At 41.9% G+C, this 13,005-nt stretch overlaps 1 protein-coding gene across 2 annotated transcripts in view; it reads left to right on the plus strand.

The window, feature by feature from the left end:
* Window positions 1–475: 475 nt before the first annotated feature.
* The window catches only part of LOC107373927 (zinc finger protein 585A), a 95,253-nt gene continuing 82,723 nt past the window's right edge, over window positions 476–13,005 (plus strand). The window contains exons 1-9 of one of the 2 annotated variants that reach the window (XR_011519164.1): window positions 476–872; window positions 1,586–1,695; window positions 1,784–7,720; window positions 8,254–8,346; window positions 8,479–8,644; window positions 8,717–8,774; window positions 8,849–8,919; window positions 9,037–12,037; window positions 12,133–12,207. The gene's annotated coding sequence lies outside the window, so the exon portion shown is untranslated. Of the gene's footprint in view, window positions 873–1,585; window positions 1,696–1,783; window positions 7,721–8,253; window positions 8,347–8,478; window positions 8,645–8,716; window positions 8,775–8,848; window positions 8,920–9,036; window positions 12,038–12,124; window positions 12,208–13,005 lie in introns of both variants that reach the window. The other variant, XM_070548427.1, reaches the window with a different exon arrangement.

Here is a 13,005-nt window from a genome sequence, read left to right on the forward strand (position 1 = left end):
GAAGGATTATTATTTATATATGTGTTTTTACTACATTATGAGTAGAAATGCTAATAAAAATTCCCAATTATACAAACAAGTGAAACTGGAAAAATTAGAATCTGGTGCAAAGTCAAATTTATTTCAGTCATTCAACTAGACAGAGAGACTATTTAAAGGCTCAGGAACCCTTTGCAGGTGTTTTCTATTTGTAATTATAAATTTTAGTTGATTTGGGTTTTTCTTTCATATCACACAGTGACATTTAAATAATTAAAATGCATTTTTTTATTAAAAGCTTTAGTTTACAGTAATAACCATGTCTAATGTTTGATTCTCTGTCTCATAATTTTAATTAAAAGTTTTACTTTGAGAGCACATTTTCCTGAACGATTAAAATGCGATTAATTGAGATTAATTAATTACAAAGTCTGTAATTAATTAGATTAAAATTTTTAATCAAGTCCCAGCCCTAATTTAAATTATTTCAAACTACTATTATGGTTAGCATAAGTGCGCAAATATAGGCTTTATGTGTCACTTCTTACGTTGTTGTACAGTAGTGTAATGGGTTACGATTTGTTGTGGTTGGAATTTTATGTTGAAGGGATGTTCTTGGCCGGCAGAGTTCCGGTTCGGTTGTTTAGAAGAAAACGAGCTAGTGTGATCGGAGATCGTTAACGGTGTTTCTGCTGGAGTTAAGACGTGGGCTGCGGCCAACAGTAACCCGGAATAAAGATCCGAAACGGAAACAACAAGTTGGAGTCATTAGCATCTCTTAGAAAAGGCAACAAAAGTGTGTTTTATAGGTGTGGCGGTGCGACACGAACTAGTTTAGCCCAGCAGAAAGGCCCCGCGGCTGGCTGGACCCAGCTCGACACAGCAGCAGAGCGGTAAGCTTCATATCACTCTAAAATGTCGGCTAACTTTACTGTACACGTTCATTTACGGGCATTAGCAGCGTGCTAGCATTAGCATCCCACCTGCTAACGCTAGCACAACATGCTAGTAAAGCTAGCACCCAGATTAATGTGGATTCGGACGATTTTCGTGGAATAAAACGTGATCTGGGAATTGTGATGAACGCCTTTTTACACCAGATGATAACCTTCCACTGACTGTAGCAGCAGAGCGCCTGTGTGTGTTACTCCGTGAGTGTGATGTGATGTTAGCATCCAGTAAATAAATCCCAGATCAGCTAAAGAGCAGCGCGACTAAAGGTTAAAGTGCGTCAGCACAGCGGATTTAATACGAGTTTTAAAGAACAATCTCTGAGTGAAGTGAGGCTAGTTTTTGTCTCTCTGCAGATATAAAAACCAACTCTGCATCAGTCACACGCAGCTAAGCTCACTGTTGGGCAGGGCCGGATTATCATTGCAGGGGCCCCTGGGCACAATGTGCTTAGCTTAGACATTTCATAACACAGTCAATATTAAAAATCGCTTACTTATGTTTATACAAAAGCATTTACCTCCAGGACAAAATAGTTTTATAACCTAATCACAAACACTCATACCTGATGATTTTCCTATTGTGCCTCACTCATATGTCATTCTTCCTCTGTTCTCTCTTTTCTCCTCTTTTTCTCTCTCTCTCTTCCTCACAGCGCACCTGTCTTCTCTTCTGTCTGTAATAACAAAAATGTTGTCAGTCTGTGGGACAGTGGGGGCAAGAGTCTGCTGTAAAAGAGATCCCACTGTCACACTACAACAGCAAGTAATGCAGAATTATTTAAAAGATTATACAGTTATTGAAAAGTTTGCAAAGATGAAATATCTGCATGTTTTTTGTTTGTCTCTTGTAGGGGTTGTATGAACTAGTCGACTAGTCAACTTCACGGCTCTGTAGTGACTTTTTATGCCTGTCATCAACTAGTCGCTGTCACGTGATAATGACTGACAAGATGCAGTCCTCGGAAGACAGCGGGTGATGAGCCCCTGCACGTCTGGATCGAGGCGGAGGCAACGCGCTGTGCGCTACTGACACCGGCGGTAAAACGGACATTTAACCAAACTGTGACCTTTTCCCTCTTGCAATTTAACCTTCCCCTCACCCCCATCCTAATCTTAACCAGTGTGTGCATGCAAAGCTCTGATCATTGACGTGCACTCCAGACATTGCGTCCTGAGCACCGCCAAATCAGGTGTTGCCACTTCAAAAACAAATTAAACACGCGATCGTTCATGTCGGCTCATTTCTTTTCATGTTTTCTGTCTGTTATTTGTGCCTGATGCATTTCGCTGCTGCGGAGCGAGGCACATCACCTGTTGTCCTCCGGTGACACACCCCCAAGATTCCACTATCTCCACTCCGCTCCGCTCCGGCATGAACTCCGCAGCAAAAACGGTCCCGTTGTAGTCGGCCGGCGAGCAGCGGCACTCCGCTGTTTTTGCGGTCGGTAGATCTTTTAGAACTGCAGTTCAAACGTAACTCATAAGGTGAATACATATGAACCCAGGTACCAGGTAGCAGTTTCTCTTTAGGATTGAGAGGAGATGCAGGAAGATAATAAAAAGGCAGGACAGAAAAATAGTCAAATAAAAACAAGTTAGTTTTTGTACCTGGTGGTTGCAACAAACAGACACCACTGAAGGTCATCAGAAGTGAGGAACAGAAAATCATTATTTTAATGTTTAGAGCAGCAGGAACTCCGAGAGGCTGCAGGCGCATCAGTGAGTTTGCGGCTGCTGCGCAGGGGGAGGGGGGAGAGGACTGAAGTAGGATGCAGAAACTACCGTTGTTAAAAGAGATGTGTTAACTTAGAAAATTTAATTGTCAAAAACTCCAGCGAACCTACCGACCCCCCCCCCCCGGCTTCCGGCGTATGACGTCATCAACGACTAGTCGAAGTCGACTCGACTTTCATTACTTGACTGTCGACTTTAGAAAAAATAAAGTCGTGCAGGCCCTAGTCTCCTGTCTCCTTACTCCTCTTGACTCCTGTCTCCTTCCTCCTCTTGACTCCTGTCTCCTTTCTCCTCTTTTTGTCTCCTCTTGTTGGTCTCCTCTTGCCTTCAGTAAAACTGCTTTCTGGCCTTTCTGTTAGTAAATTCATTTACAATGTCATCAAAGTCCAGACTCCTGACAAGCTGAGATTCAATAGCCATCAGTGACAGTGAGGCACTATTGAGTTTGTGTTGCTCTCAGATCATTTTTTATTCTTGCCATTTGTGAAAATGACCGTTCCCCTTCACAATTTGTAACCAGTAGAGTTAGAAAAATCCACAGGGCCACAAACACATTAGGGAAGATGGACTGTAGACTATTTTTTAGCCCGAAAACGATCCTGGTACTGCTTATATTAAATTATCTATGCGGACTCTGGCGATTATTTAGAGCTCTGATTGTTGACACGCTCCAGACAGATGCGTCCTGAGCACGGCCGCAGTAACATTATCAAAGTCTCGCCACCTCAAAAACAAATTTAACACTATTGTTCATGTCGGCTCATATCCTTCATGCTTTCTGTCTTTTATTTGTGTCTGATGCGTTTCGCTGCTGCTGCGGAGCGAGTGCTCATCACCTGTTTCATCCTCCGGAGACTTCTCTGCACCGGTTGGCCGGCGTGCACCCTGCTATATTAGCAGTTGGTAGATCTTTTAGAACTGCAGTTCAAAGGTAACTCATAAGGTGAATATATATGAACCCAGGTAGCAGTTTTTCTTCAGGACTGAGAGGAGATGCAGGAAGATAATAAACAGGCAGGACAGAAAAATAGTCAAATAAAAACAAGTTAGTTTTTGTACCTGGTAGCAACTAGGGTTGTTACGGTAACCGGTGTAGCGGTAAACCTCGGTAAAAAAAAGTGGACAATAATAATAACCGTCTTGTTTTTAAAAAAATACATTATCTCGGTGGATTACCGTGGCTGCAGTGTAGACGCGGTGACCCTTACCAGCCGCCGTATCATCTGCTGAAGTTGCCGGCAGCACATGCGCACTTTGTTTTTTACAACCAAAACTTTCTTGAAGCTAAAGCTGAAATAATGGCCAAAGGAGGAGACGGCAGCGCTCAGGACATTTATCATCCCTCAAAGAAGACAAAGTGGGAAGTACGGGCATCTTTTGGATATTTGAAGAATGCCGAGGGATAGGGCTGTAGGTAAACGATTATTTTCAAAACGATTATTCTGGCGATTAGTTTATCGAATAGTCGACTATTCTAATGACTAAATGATTAATCTTTTGATTTTATTTATTTTATTTTTTGCTGTACAATTGATTAAAACCAACATATTTGAAAGAATTACCCCCAAAATTGTATAATTGACTTTATTACACAATGATTTTCCAAAGTCAAACATCTTCTGCTTAAAACAAAATAAAAGCAGTATTATTACTGGAACACAGTTCCAATAACTCTAGTTTAACTCTAGTTTTAGTGCAAAACAGAACACTGTGCAGGTCACAGCATGAACATCCGAGTGTTTAACACAAAATAAAACTGTTTAACAGTCTCTAAGGAAGAGCACCCAGTTGTACAGCCTGAACAGAAGTGGTGAGTGTGATTTTTGAGGACCTCTTCTTTATGTTCTTCTTTAAATTCTCCAGAGTATCTTCATATGTTTTTTCCATCTGGTTTGTGAACCACCACCTGGATGGACATTTGAAGCCGGGACAGGCGTATTCGACCATATCGATGAAGGAGTCACCCTCAACAAGAGACAAAGGCCTCATGTCTTTAACAATCAACTGTAAGATAAAAATATAAATATAGAAACAACATAGCATTCAACATTTAATTACTAGACAAATCACACAAGGACATGAAGAAAAAAAGAAGCCAACAAAAGCAAACGTTGGACATTAAAGAAACTGGACTCTATTGTCATATTTGTCATCTGTTTTTATCTAAGTGAGGGTGAATTTTATTTTTTACATAGTTACCAGTTTCCTCCTAAAAGATGCTGAAAGCAAGCAACAGTTAGCTAATATTTATTACTTACTTTCAAGATCCTTTTATTCAGCTCGGCTGAGGTGCGCATTGCATCTCTTGCCCAAGATAAGAAGACAAGGTGCTTTGCTTTGCTCTGGAAAACACAATCAATTCAAAGATTAAAAGTGTTTATTGTCAAAATGCACAGTTAGAAACATGTTTCCCTGTTGCAATGAAGCCAACAATATAAGATACACAGAAGTATAGGCTTTGCAGAATTCAAATTAGAACATATTTGGAGCATATCAGAACAACAGCTATGAAAGTAAGGCATCTTAAATCTGCTCTTAGCCTGATTGCAGTGCTATGCCATGATTAAGTCATTTGAGAATGCTGGTGTGGCTAATTTTGTAATGTTAAGTCATGTTTTGTACAACAATAGATTTTGTCATTGCCTAGCAGCAATTACCTAGTTAGCCATTTAGGCCAGCATTATATGCTATCGCTAATTAACGTTAGCTAAATAAAGCTGTGTTTAGCCAAACCAAAAACGCCCTACCGAAGTGCGCAGAGCTCACGCACATGTTACACAAACATGCAATCAATTTAGCAAACACTGACAATGTGATATGTTACTTACTTCTGTTCGTGGGAGTCACGGGTAACAGTGGGATGCCTCCGCTTCAGATGCTCCCACACGGACGTTGTGCTGGTGTGATAAGCTAATTCCATGGTGCAAAGACTGCACATAACGGCACTTTCACGTTTTGTGCTCCGTTTAAAACATTCCCACACCTTTGAGGTAGGGCGCCGGGGTCCCTGAGGCATTGCTGCTGAGTCTATCAGATGAACGGCATTTTGTTCTCCGCGCTGCTCTGTTTATGTCACGTGGTGCGTCGACTTCCGGATTTGACGTCGACGTTTTTTTAGAATCGAATCCTCGACGTCATCGAGGCGTCGCTACAGGCCTACCGAGGGACAGCTGATAGAAGACGGCTTTCCTGTTTGCAGCACGTGCAGAAAAAGTGTCTGTGAAAGGCAGCAACGCTTCAAATCTCATGACACATCTGCGTGACCATCACCCACAACTCTACAGTCAACGCAAGACAAGCTAACGTTAGCGTTTTAGCTAAAATGCGTGATCCGAGGATTTGGGTGGAGGGAGAATGCAACGAGTCGCTATATAAAGCAGCCGCAGCGCCGCTACCTGCATATACACCGTGTCGCGGACACCGCCATGTTGAAATGACGCTATGCATTACGGGGCTCCCAGGGGCAGATAAGAGTTGGTCTCTCTCCGAGAATAATTATGAATTTAACTGTAGCTGCCCCTGGCACCATGAAGAAAATTAACGGAGAGCCTCGACTGGTGCATAAACTTTTATTTGTTTCTCTGGTCCAAATGTCTTGGACTTCACTCCGAGTTGCACCGTGAAAACTGTTTGGAGATGTACAAAGCATAAATAAAAGGTGAACACAACTTCAATGTCATAACAGAAATTGGATTATATTCACATTTACCTTGCTCCGCTGGCCAAGGGTGCTAAACAAAACAATAATTCCTCAAAGCTGCTTTATCTGTAGATTTGACTAGGTGATGGACAGGAAAAACCAACAATGACTATAGTGTCAAACTAATAACCCAAACAAGTGTCGATACAGCAAAACTTACGTGGGGATGCAGTCGGCAATGTGCAGCTGAGGTGACTTTAGGCTTAAGACCTAATTTCAATACTTCAAACAGTGTTAACTTCTCCACAAACAGATTAACCCAAACAATTTCCTCTGGAAGGGTGTGGCTTATATACATTCTGTGAGCCAATTAAGGGTCATTGCCATCAGCTGCTCAGCTGGCAGCTACACTGCCTGATGACATTTTCCCACATCTGCAAAGCTCACTGGAAGGACACAAACCGAGGACAATATTTTCCTGACATAGGGTTTGTTACTCAAGTAAGGGTAAAAAAGTATCTGATTAGAAGGCTACTTGAGTACTGAGTATCATCTGATCTAATATTTTTAAAATGATGACATCAAACAGACAAAAAATAAGAAGTTGTGGGCAAATATTGGTATTTTAAAGAGCAAGTAACGTCTAAATTAACTTTTTTTTGCTGATGAACTGTATAAATGAGTGTCTAATAGTGTTTTAAATGTGTGTATTCATTATTTTAGCATTTTGGTGCATTTTCTTAAAAAATTAAAAATTCTGCCTAAATACCACAGTATAGCTCCACCTTCAGCTTAAAACACAGAATTTGACACATTTTGAATAAATTTTAGCCAATGGCTAAAGAGTAAGATACTACGTAATCCAGTAGAGTACTACGTAGCAGCTCTGTGTCAACGTTATAAAAGCATCAGGAGTCTCGGCCACGCCTTGTGGCGAGTTGGGAGTTGGATTTGCATGAGAGTGTAGGAGGCTAGCCGTAGTTCAGCATTAGCATATAGCATTAGCATATCCTAGTCTTTAGCATAGCTTTTAGTGTTATACATACTTATTTAGTGTTAGCTTGGCTGTTGGATATTGTAGTTTAGTTACTGTTTGGCTGTTAGTGTAATTAGGAAAGTAGTTCGGGTTTAGTGCTCCATATCGTGTTAGCATGGTGAGATGGTGTAGTGTAGTATGGTTGCGGAGCTCTGTCGGGTTGCACTCCTTTCCGCTGGACTTAGAAATTAGGCGCCAGTGGTTGCTTGTCTGGAAAAGATTCAGCTCCCGCCTGGTGCTGTAGTTTGCAACCAGCATTTTACCCGCGATTCTGCACGTCTCCGTTCCAAGAGGGAGGCTGTGCCCACCGTGGCTCTTCCGCGATTTAGATACAGCCCACCGACTCTGCTCCCCCACCATGACGGGCTACAGTCTGAGGTGAGTAAGCTAAATAAAAGTTTTAACATCTTCTAAAGACAATTCCCTTCCTAAATGCAAAGTTTGAGAGACGTGGTTCACTCCATTTAGCTAATATCAGCCTGCACTGCCTTCGGGCTAATTTGTCAAGTTCACAAAATGTGGAACGGGATGTAAGGTTAGAATCAGCGGCGAATCAGAACATATCTCGAAGCCCTGGCCGACGAAACGGTCCACATGACTGTCAGGCTCAGAGAAAATTCGGGTTGTTTTTGTGTCAGTCGGTAATTCTGCAACAGTGACTCTAAACTGACGCAGCACTAGTTGACAGACAGCATTACAGCGTGAAATCCAGCACAGTGTGACCCGGTTCCGTGAGGAATTCTGTTCAGGAGGTCGCATTTCAGGGTCTCCACATCATATGTGACTGACTTTTACTTTATAACAACGATCACACACTAGGAATGTTATAAAGCACCTATATGGGACAGTTTCTTTTGTACCGTATATTATCTGACTTTATAAACATCACTGTGCTTCTATTTTTTTTTCAGGCTAAATCTACCCAAGACACTGGCTGTCAGACTGATTTAGTAATCTGCAAGAATGCACTTGTCCAGGCTGACGTGGTGTTACCCGTAGCAAAGGTGAATTATTTTTAATAATCTTCTATGTAAACATTTTATTACCTTCTAGTTTTAATTTGTTTTACAGATTGTTACAAGTGATTTTATGCTCTTTTAAACGTTTATAAATGTGCTGCTTCTTTGTTTTTATAGAGTTCACAGCCGCAGTGTGTCTTGTGACACAGGGACCATGACAGAAATTCATCTTCCAGAAGGTCCCAGAGCATCCACACCTCCTAAAAAGACCAAAGTGTGAGGTGTCTGCTGTTGATTCCAGCTTCCACCTCAGTGACAGTGCAAGCTCAGTGAACTGTTCAAGGTAAAAAAATTAAAACATTTCTGAATTTTTAAGATATTAACAATTAAATAAGTATATGATTACATCATGAAGGAGGCTACTGATTCTGGCCCTGTGACACTTGGTGGTGACGTGTGAGCTGATTCACCTGGTAAATAACTTTTAAATTAAATATTTTGTTTTTGCTATCAAAAGTAAATTAACTAATAACCTGCATTACTGCAGGACACTCAGCAAAATATGGACTCTACACCATGAGGCAGGCACACGTTAATAACTCTATAAGAGCACATAAGGTGAGCAACACCACAAGTATTTTTATTACTGTACACTGTCCTGGATTTGTTTTCTTTCTGCATCTCATCATTAGCCTGGCTGATCACCTGATAACTCCTGTCATCTGGTTATGACAGCATGAGGATGTCCTCACACACCTGTCATCTGGTTATGAGAGCATGAGGATGTCCTCACACACCTGTAACCTACCAGCTCATCTGGCAGAATAGAGAGAGAAGAGACAACACCACATCTCCTGTTCCTGGAAAGCCTTCAGCCATCCTTTGATGACTGAGAACCTCCATCAGCTCTGTCTCCTGTCTGCCTACAATTATTATAATAAATATTGTGTTTGACAAGTTTTTTGTGCTGCCAAATATCTCATTTTGATTCCAGTTTTGATATTTTAATGGATATTTATAAATTACATTAATTGAATTATCACATTGTCGCATGTTTATCTAGCTCTGTTGTGATGAACTAAACTAGCACCTCACTGTTAAAAGCTCGTTTTAATTTCAAGCATGTTTAAGTATTTATGGACATGAACAAAAACAGGAAATATATAAATTGAGATTTATTTAATTAATATAACAAATAAGGGGGAAAGAGTCATTGAAAGGCACATTCTTCTGGAAGCTCCTGATCCCGACGACATCAGCAGGAGACCAGCTGCAGACACCAGAGGATCACCTGCAACCAAGAGCAGCTAGTATCAGTAAATAAATAATGAAATCAGGACAGTTTTAGTGGGCTGAACACATTACAGAATAATTTTCTCATGGGGTATTTTCATAACTTTATGCAGCACACTGTAGCTTGAGCCCAGAGCTGCTATCCAGCACGTTTCAGTGGATTTTCCTGCTTTAACAGGTTAGATAAGCTGTTAAGCAGCTCAGCTGTTTGTTGCTGATTAAAACCAGGTGTGTTGATGCAGATAAATCTCTAAAACATGCTGAATACTAGCTCTCGGGCCGTGGAGACAAACCCTGCAGCTAACCCAATGCTATGGCTAACGGCTACTTACATTCAGAGCTGGTTTTGTTGGGTCGGTTCCGCTAGTTTCAGGCAACTCACAAGCTCAAAACAATAAGGCTCAGGTCCGCTTGTCTCCTCCAAATAGACTTGGTCCCTTTCTTCTCGAGTGTCTGGGTAAGGAGGGGGAGAAACGTCCTCCACTTCTAATGACTGCTCAGAGTGAAGGGAGCTAGCTTCGTCTAGTTAGCCGTCTCTTCGTCACTGCCGCGGCTCCGCCCTCTCGGTCCTCCAGGCAACGCCTACCAATGTTGCATTTTTTAAAATTGATACATGGGTGGGGTAAGACTCTGAGGCACACTTGACATGCACTTTAAAGACTAAAGGGAAAAAAATGTAAACAAATAAACAACATAATTACAAAATAACACATTTTAGGCAAAATTTAGACACAAACTGAGGACAATATTTCCTGACATACAGGGTTTATTTAATTGTGTGAAAATGTAGCACGTTTAAAAAAAATACCGCGATAATACCGGAAACCGTGATAATTTTGGTCACAGTAAACGTGAGGTTAAATTTTCACACCGTGACAACTCTAGTAGCAACAAACAGACACAATTGAAGGTAATCAGAAGTGAGGAACAGAAAATGAAATGATTCTTTCAATGTGTAGATCAGCAGGAACTCTGAGAGGCTGCAGGCGCATCCATGAGTTTGCGGCCGCTGCGCAGGGGGAGGGGGGAGAGGGCTGAAGCAGGCAGTAACGATGCAAAAACTACTGTTGTTAAAAAAAAATGTGTGTTAACTTAGAAAATATGGGCGCAAATTTAATTGTCAACATTTTTCTCCAACGTTAGGACTGCTGCACTAAAAAAAAAAGACTGCTGCTCGCGTGGGCCCCCTTGTGGCTGTGGGTCCCTGGGCCTGTGCCCAGTTTGCCTGTATTATAATCTGGCCATGCTGTTGGGTATTTTTATATCCTTAAAATAAACCACACAAGGGAACGGATCAGTAAGGTTATGCGCTGCAATGGAGAGAGAGGATATGTCTCTCTGCGTTCTCTCTTTCCACCACAGACTTTCTATTAAACACAGGAGAAATGAAACAAAGAGCAGTTAATCATTAGACACCACACCTTCTACTCTAGCCAATAACAGAGCTGTTCTCAGGCTGGGTCTTCCCTAACGGTTGGTTTATGCTTGACACGTCTGCGAAGTTCGCACGGCTCTGCGCGCCAAAATTGCGTCGTTTTAACAACCACGCCCCTCCACCGCGCCTCCGCACGGCCCAAAATTTCCGCACCGCGCACCTAGGAAATTTTTAAACCACGCGGACGATCGGACGTGGAAAAACATGGCGGACTGGCAAGAAGTAGTATGGCAGAGGTTCGTAAATACAGACATTTGTATGATTCAGCTCTCAGAGATCACCGTGATCAACACGTTGTTAATAATTCTTGGAGAGAAATAGCTCGCACTGTCGGAAAAGACGAGGACGCTGTTAAAAATGCTGGAATGCCATGTTGTAAACAGTAATTTTTACTTCTACTATGGTGTAGTGTTGGATGCATGCTGTAGAGCTCCATGCTGCCCCCTACAGTTTGGGAGAATATTGGCTCACCGCAGAGACGAGCCTCACGAACCATAAACGCTGCGAGTTGTGAAGCGCGTTCCATCCGCGAGCCGCATCACCAAGCGGAAAGTGAATGCGTCAAGCATAAACCAAGCTTTAGGGGAAGGATCCATTTTATGGAGTTGTTTGCTGGTCAGCCAAAAACTGCTGAGTCACTCAGAAACTATGGATTCCTGTTGCCGGGCAGATTATTCCACCAACCCCCACAGAGACAAATTACATGTCTTATCAGCATACCAGAGCTGGGCTGAAAGGACAACGCCCTGAGACTTAGTTTAACACATGATTACTTAAAAAGAACATTTAAGACAGGAAAATACATTAAAGCTTTAACTCTCACCGACACTCGTCTGCATGAGCGTCAGAAATCTGATCAAATCAGCTGTAAAATAATGAAAACAACAGTAAAAATGCTCCTTTGCTTTTTAGAGTCCACATCCAGAAGGCTGGAGCCGTGTTTCACTGACAGGCTGTCAGACTAACGCCCTGATGAGCTCAGCTGGGACAAACTGGTCTGATGTTCAGGTAAGTGAAGATCTGCTTCTCCAAGGCCTTGAGATGCTAGTAAAAATAATGTAGCTAGTGCTAATGTTACTTTTCTTCTCCTCTGAGGAACACAGAACGCTCAGATGTTGGAGCTTCACGTCACCTACTGAGGAGCACCAGTAAAGAGACGGCGTCTGGACCAGACCAAAGTGAGTGATGACACTTTAGCCCTACACCTCAGCATCTAGGAGCCACCCTCATCATCATTAACTCATTCACTGCCATTGGCGACAAAAGTTGTCATTTTAAAAGGAACCCAGGTTACAAAACTCTGTGCTTCTTAAAAGATAAATGTTAGTATCAGTTATATTAAAATGGTGTAAAAACCTTCTTGATGTCTTAATCTTTATAAAATTAGTAAAAATGGTTTAACTCGTAGGTCGCCATTGTTGTTAGCATCGCACTGCACTCTGGGTAGTGACGTCATATGGTTGTACCTCGGTTGCACCGGCGGCTTTGGGACCCTGTAGGGACTGTTGAGCGACATCAACACGTCATCTGTTCAGCCTTTTCACTTTGAACCAGAGCGAAACATTAATGATGACATCACTGACCATGTGTCACAACACGAGCATCAACATGAAGAGCAAGAAGGGCGGGATGAAGCGAGAGCAGGACAGAACCGGTGGTGTGCAGGGGCGCTGTAAGGCGGTGAAAGATTAGGAAGATTCTAAGGGCCCACAGCTGTCCGGGGCCCAAAAAAGTTTCAAAGTTGAATAAAAAAATTAAGTTTAAAAATCACAAGTACTTTACTTTGCAGTATTTTTTCTCATTTAAGACACTAAACAAACAATCTTTTAGTATTTATGAAATGTATATTTATTCAGAGGTCCCTACTTTATTTTGACTAATTAATTGGTACAGTCCACCTGGCCGAGGGTTGCGTAGCGGCCAAGTAAGAGGCTGCAGTAAAACTATGTCTTCAAGTTCAAAAACAAAGTCTGGGT

The sequence above is a fragment of the Nothobranchius furzeri genome, chromosome 2 (assembly GCF_043380555.1).
Source record: "Nothobranchius furzeri strain GRZ-AD chromosome 2, NfurGRZ-RIMD1, whole genome shotgun sequence".
Classification (NCBI taxonomy): Eukaryota; Metazoa; Chordata; class Actinopteri; order Cyprinodontiformes; family Nothobranchiidae; genus Nothobranchius; species Nothobranchius furzeri.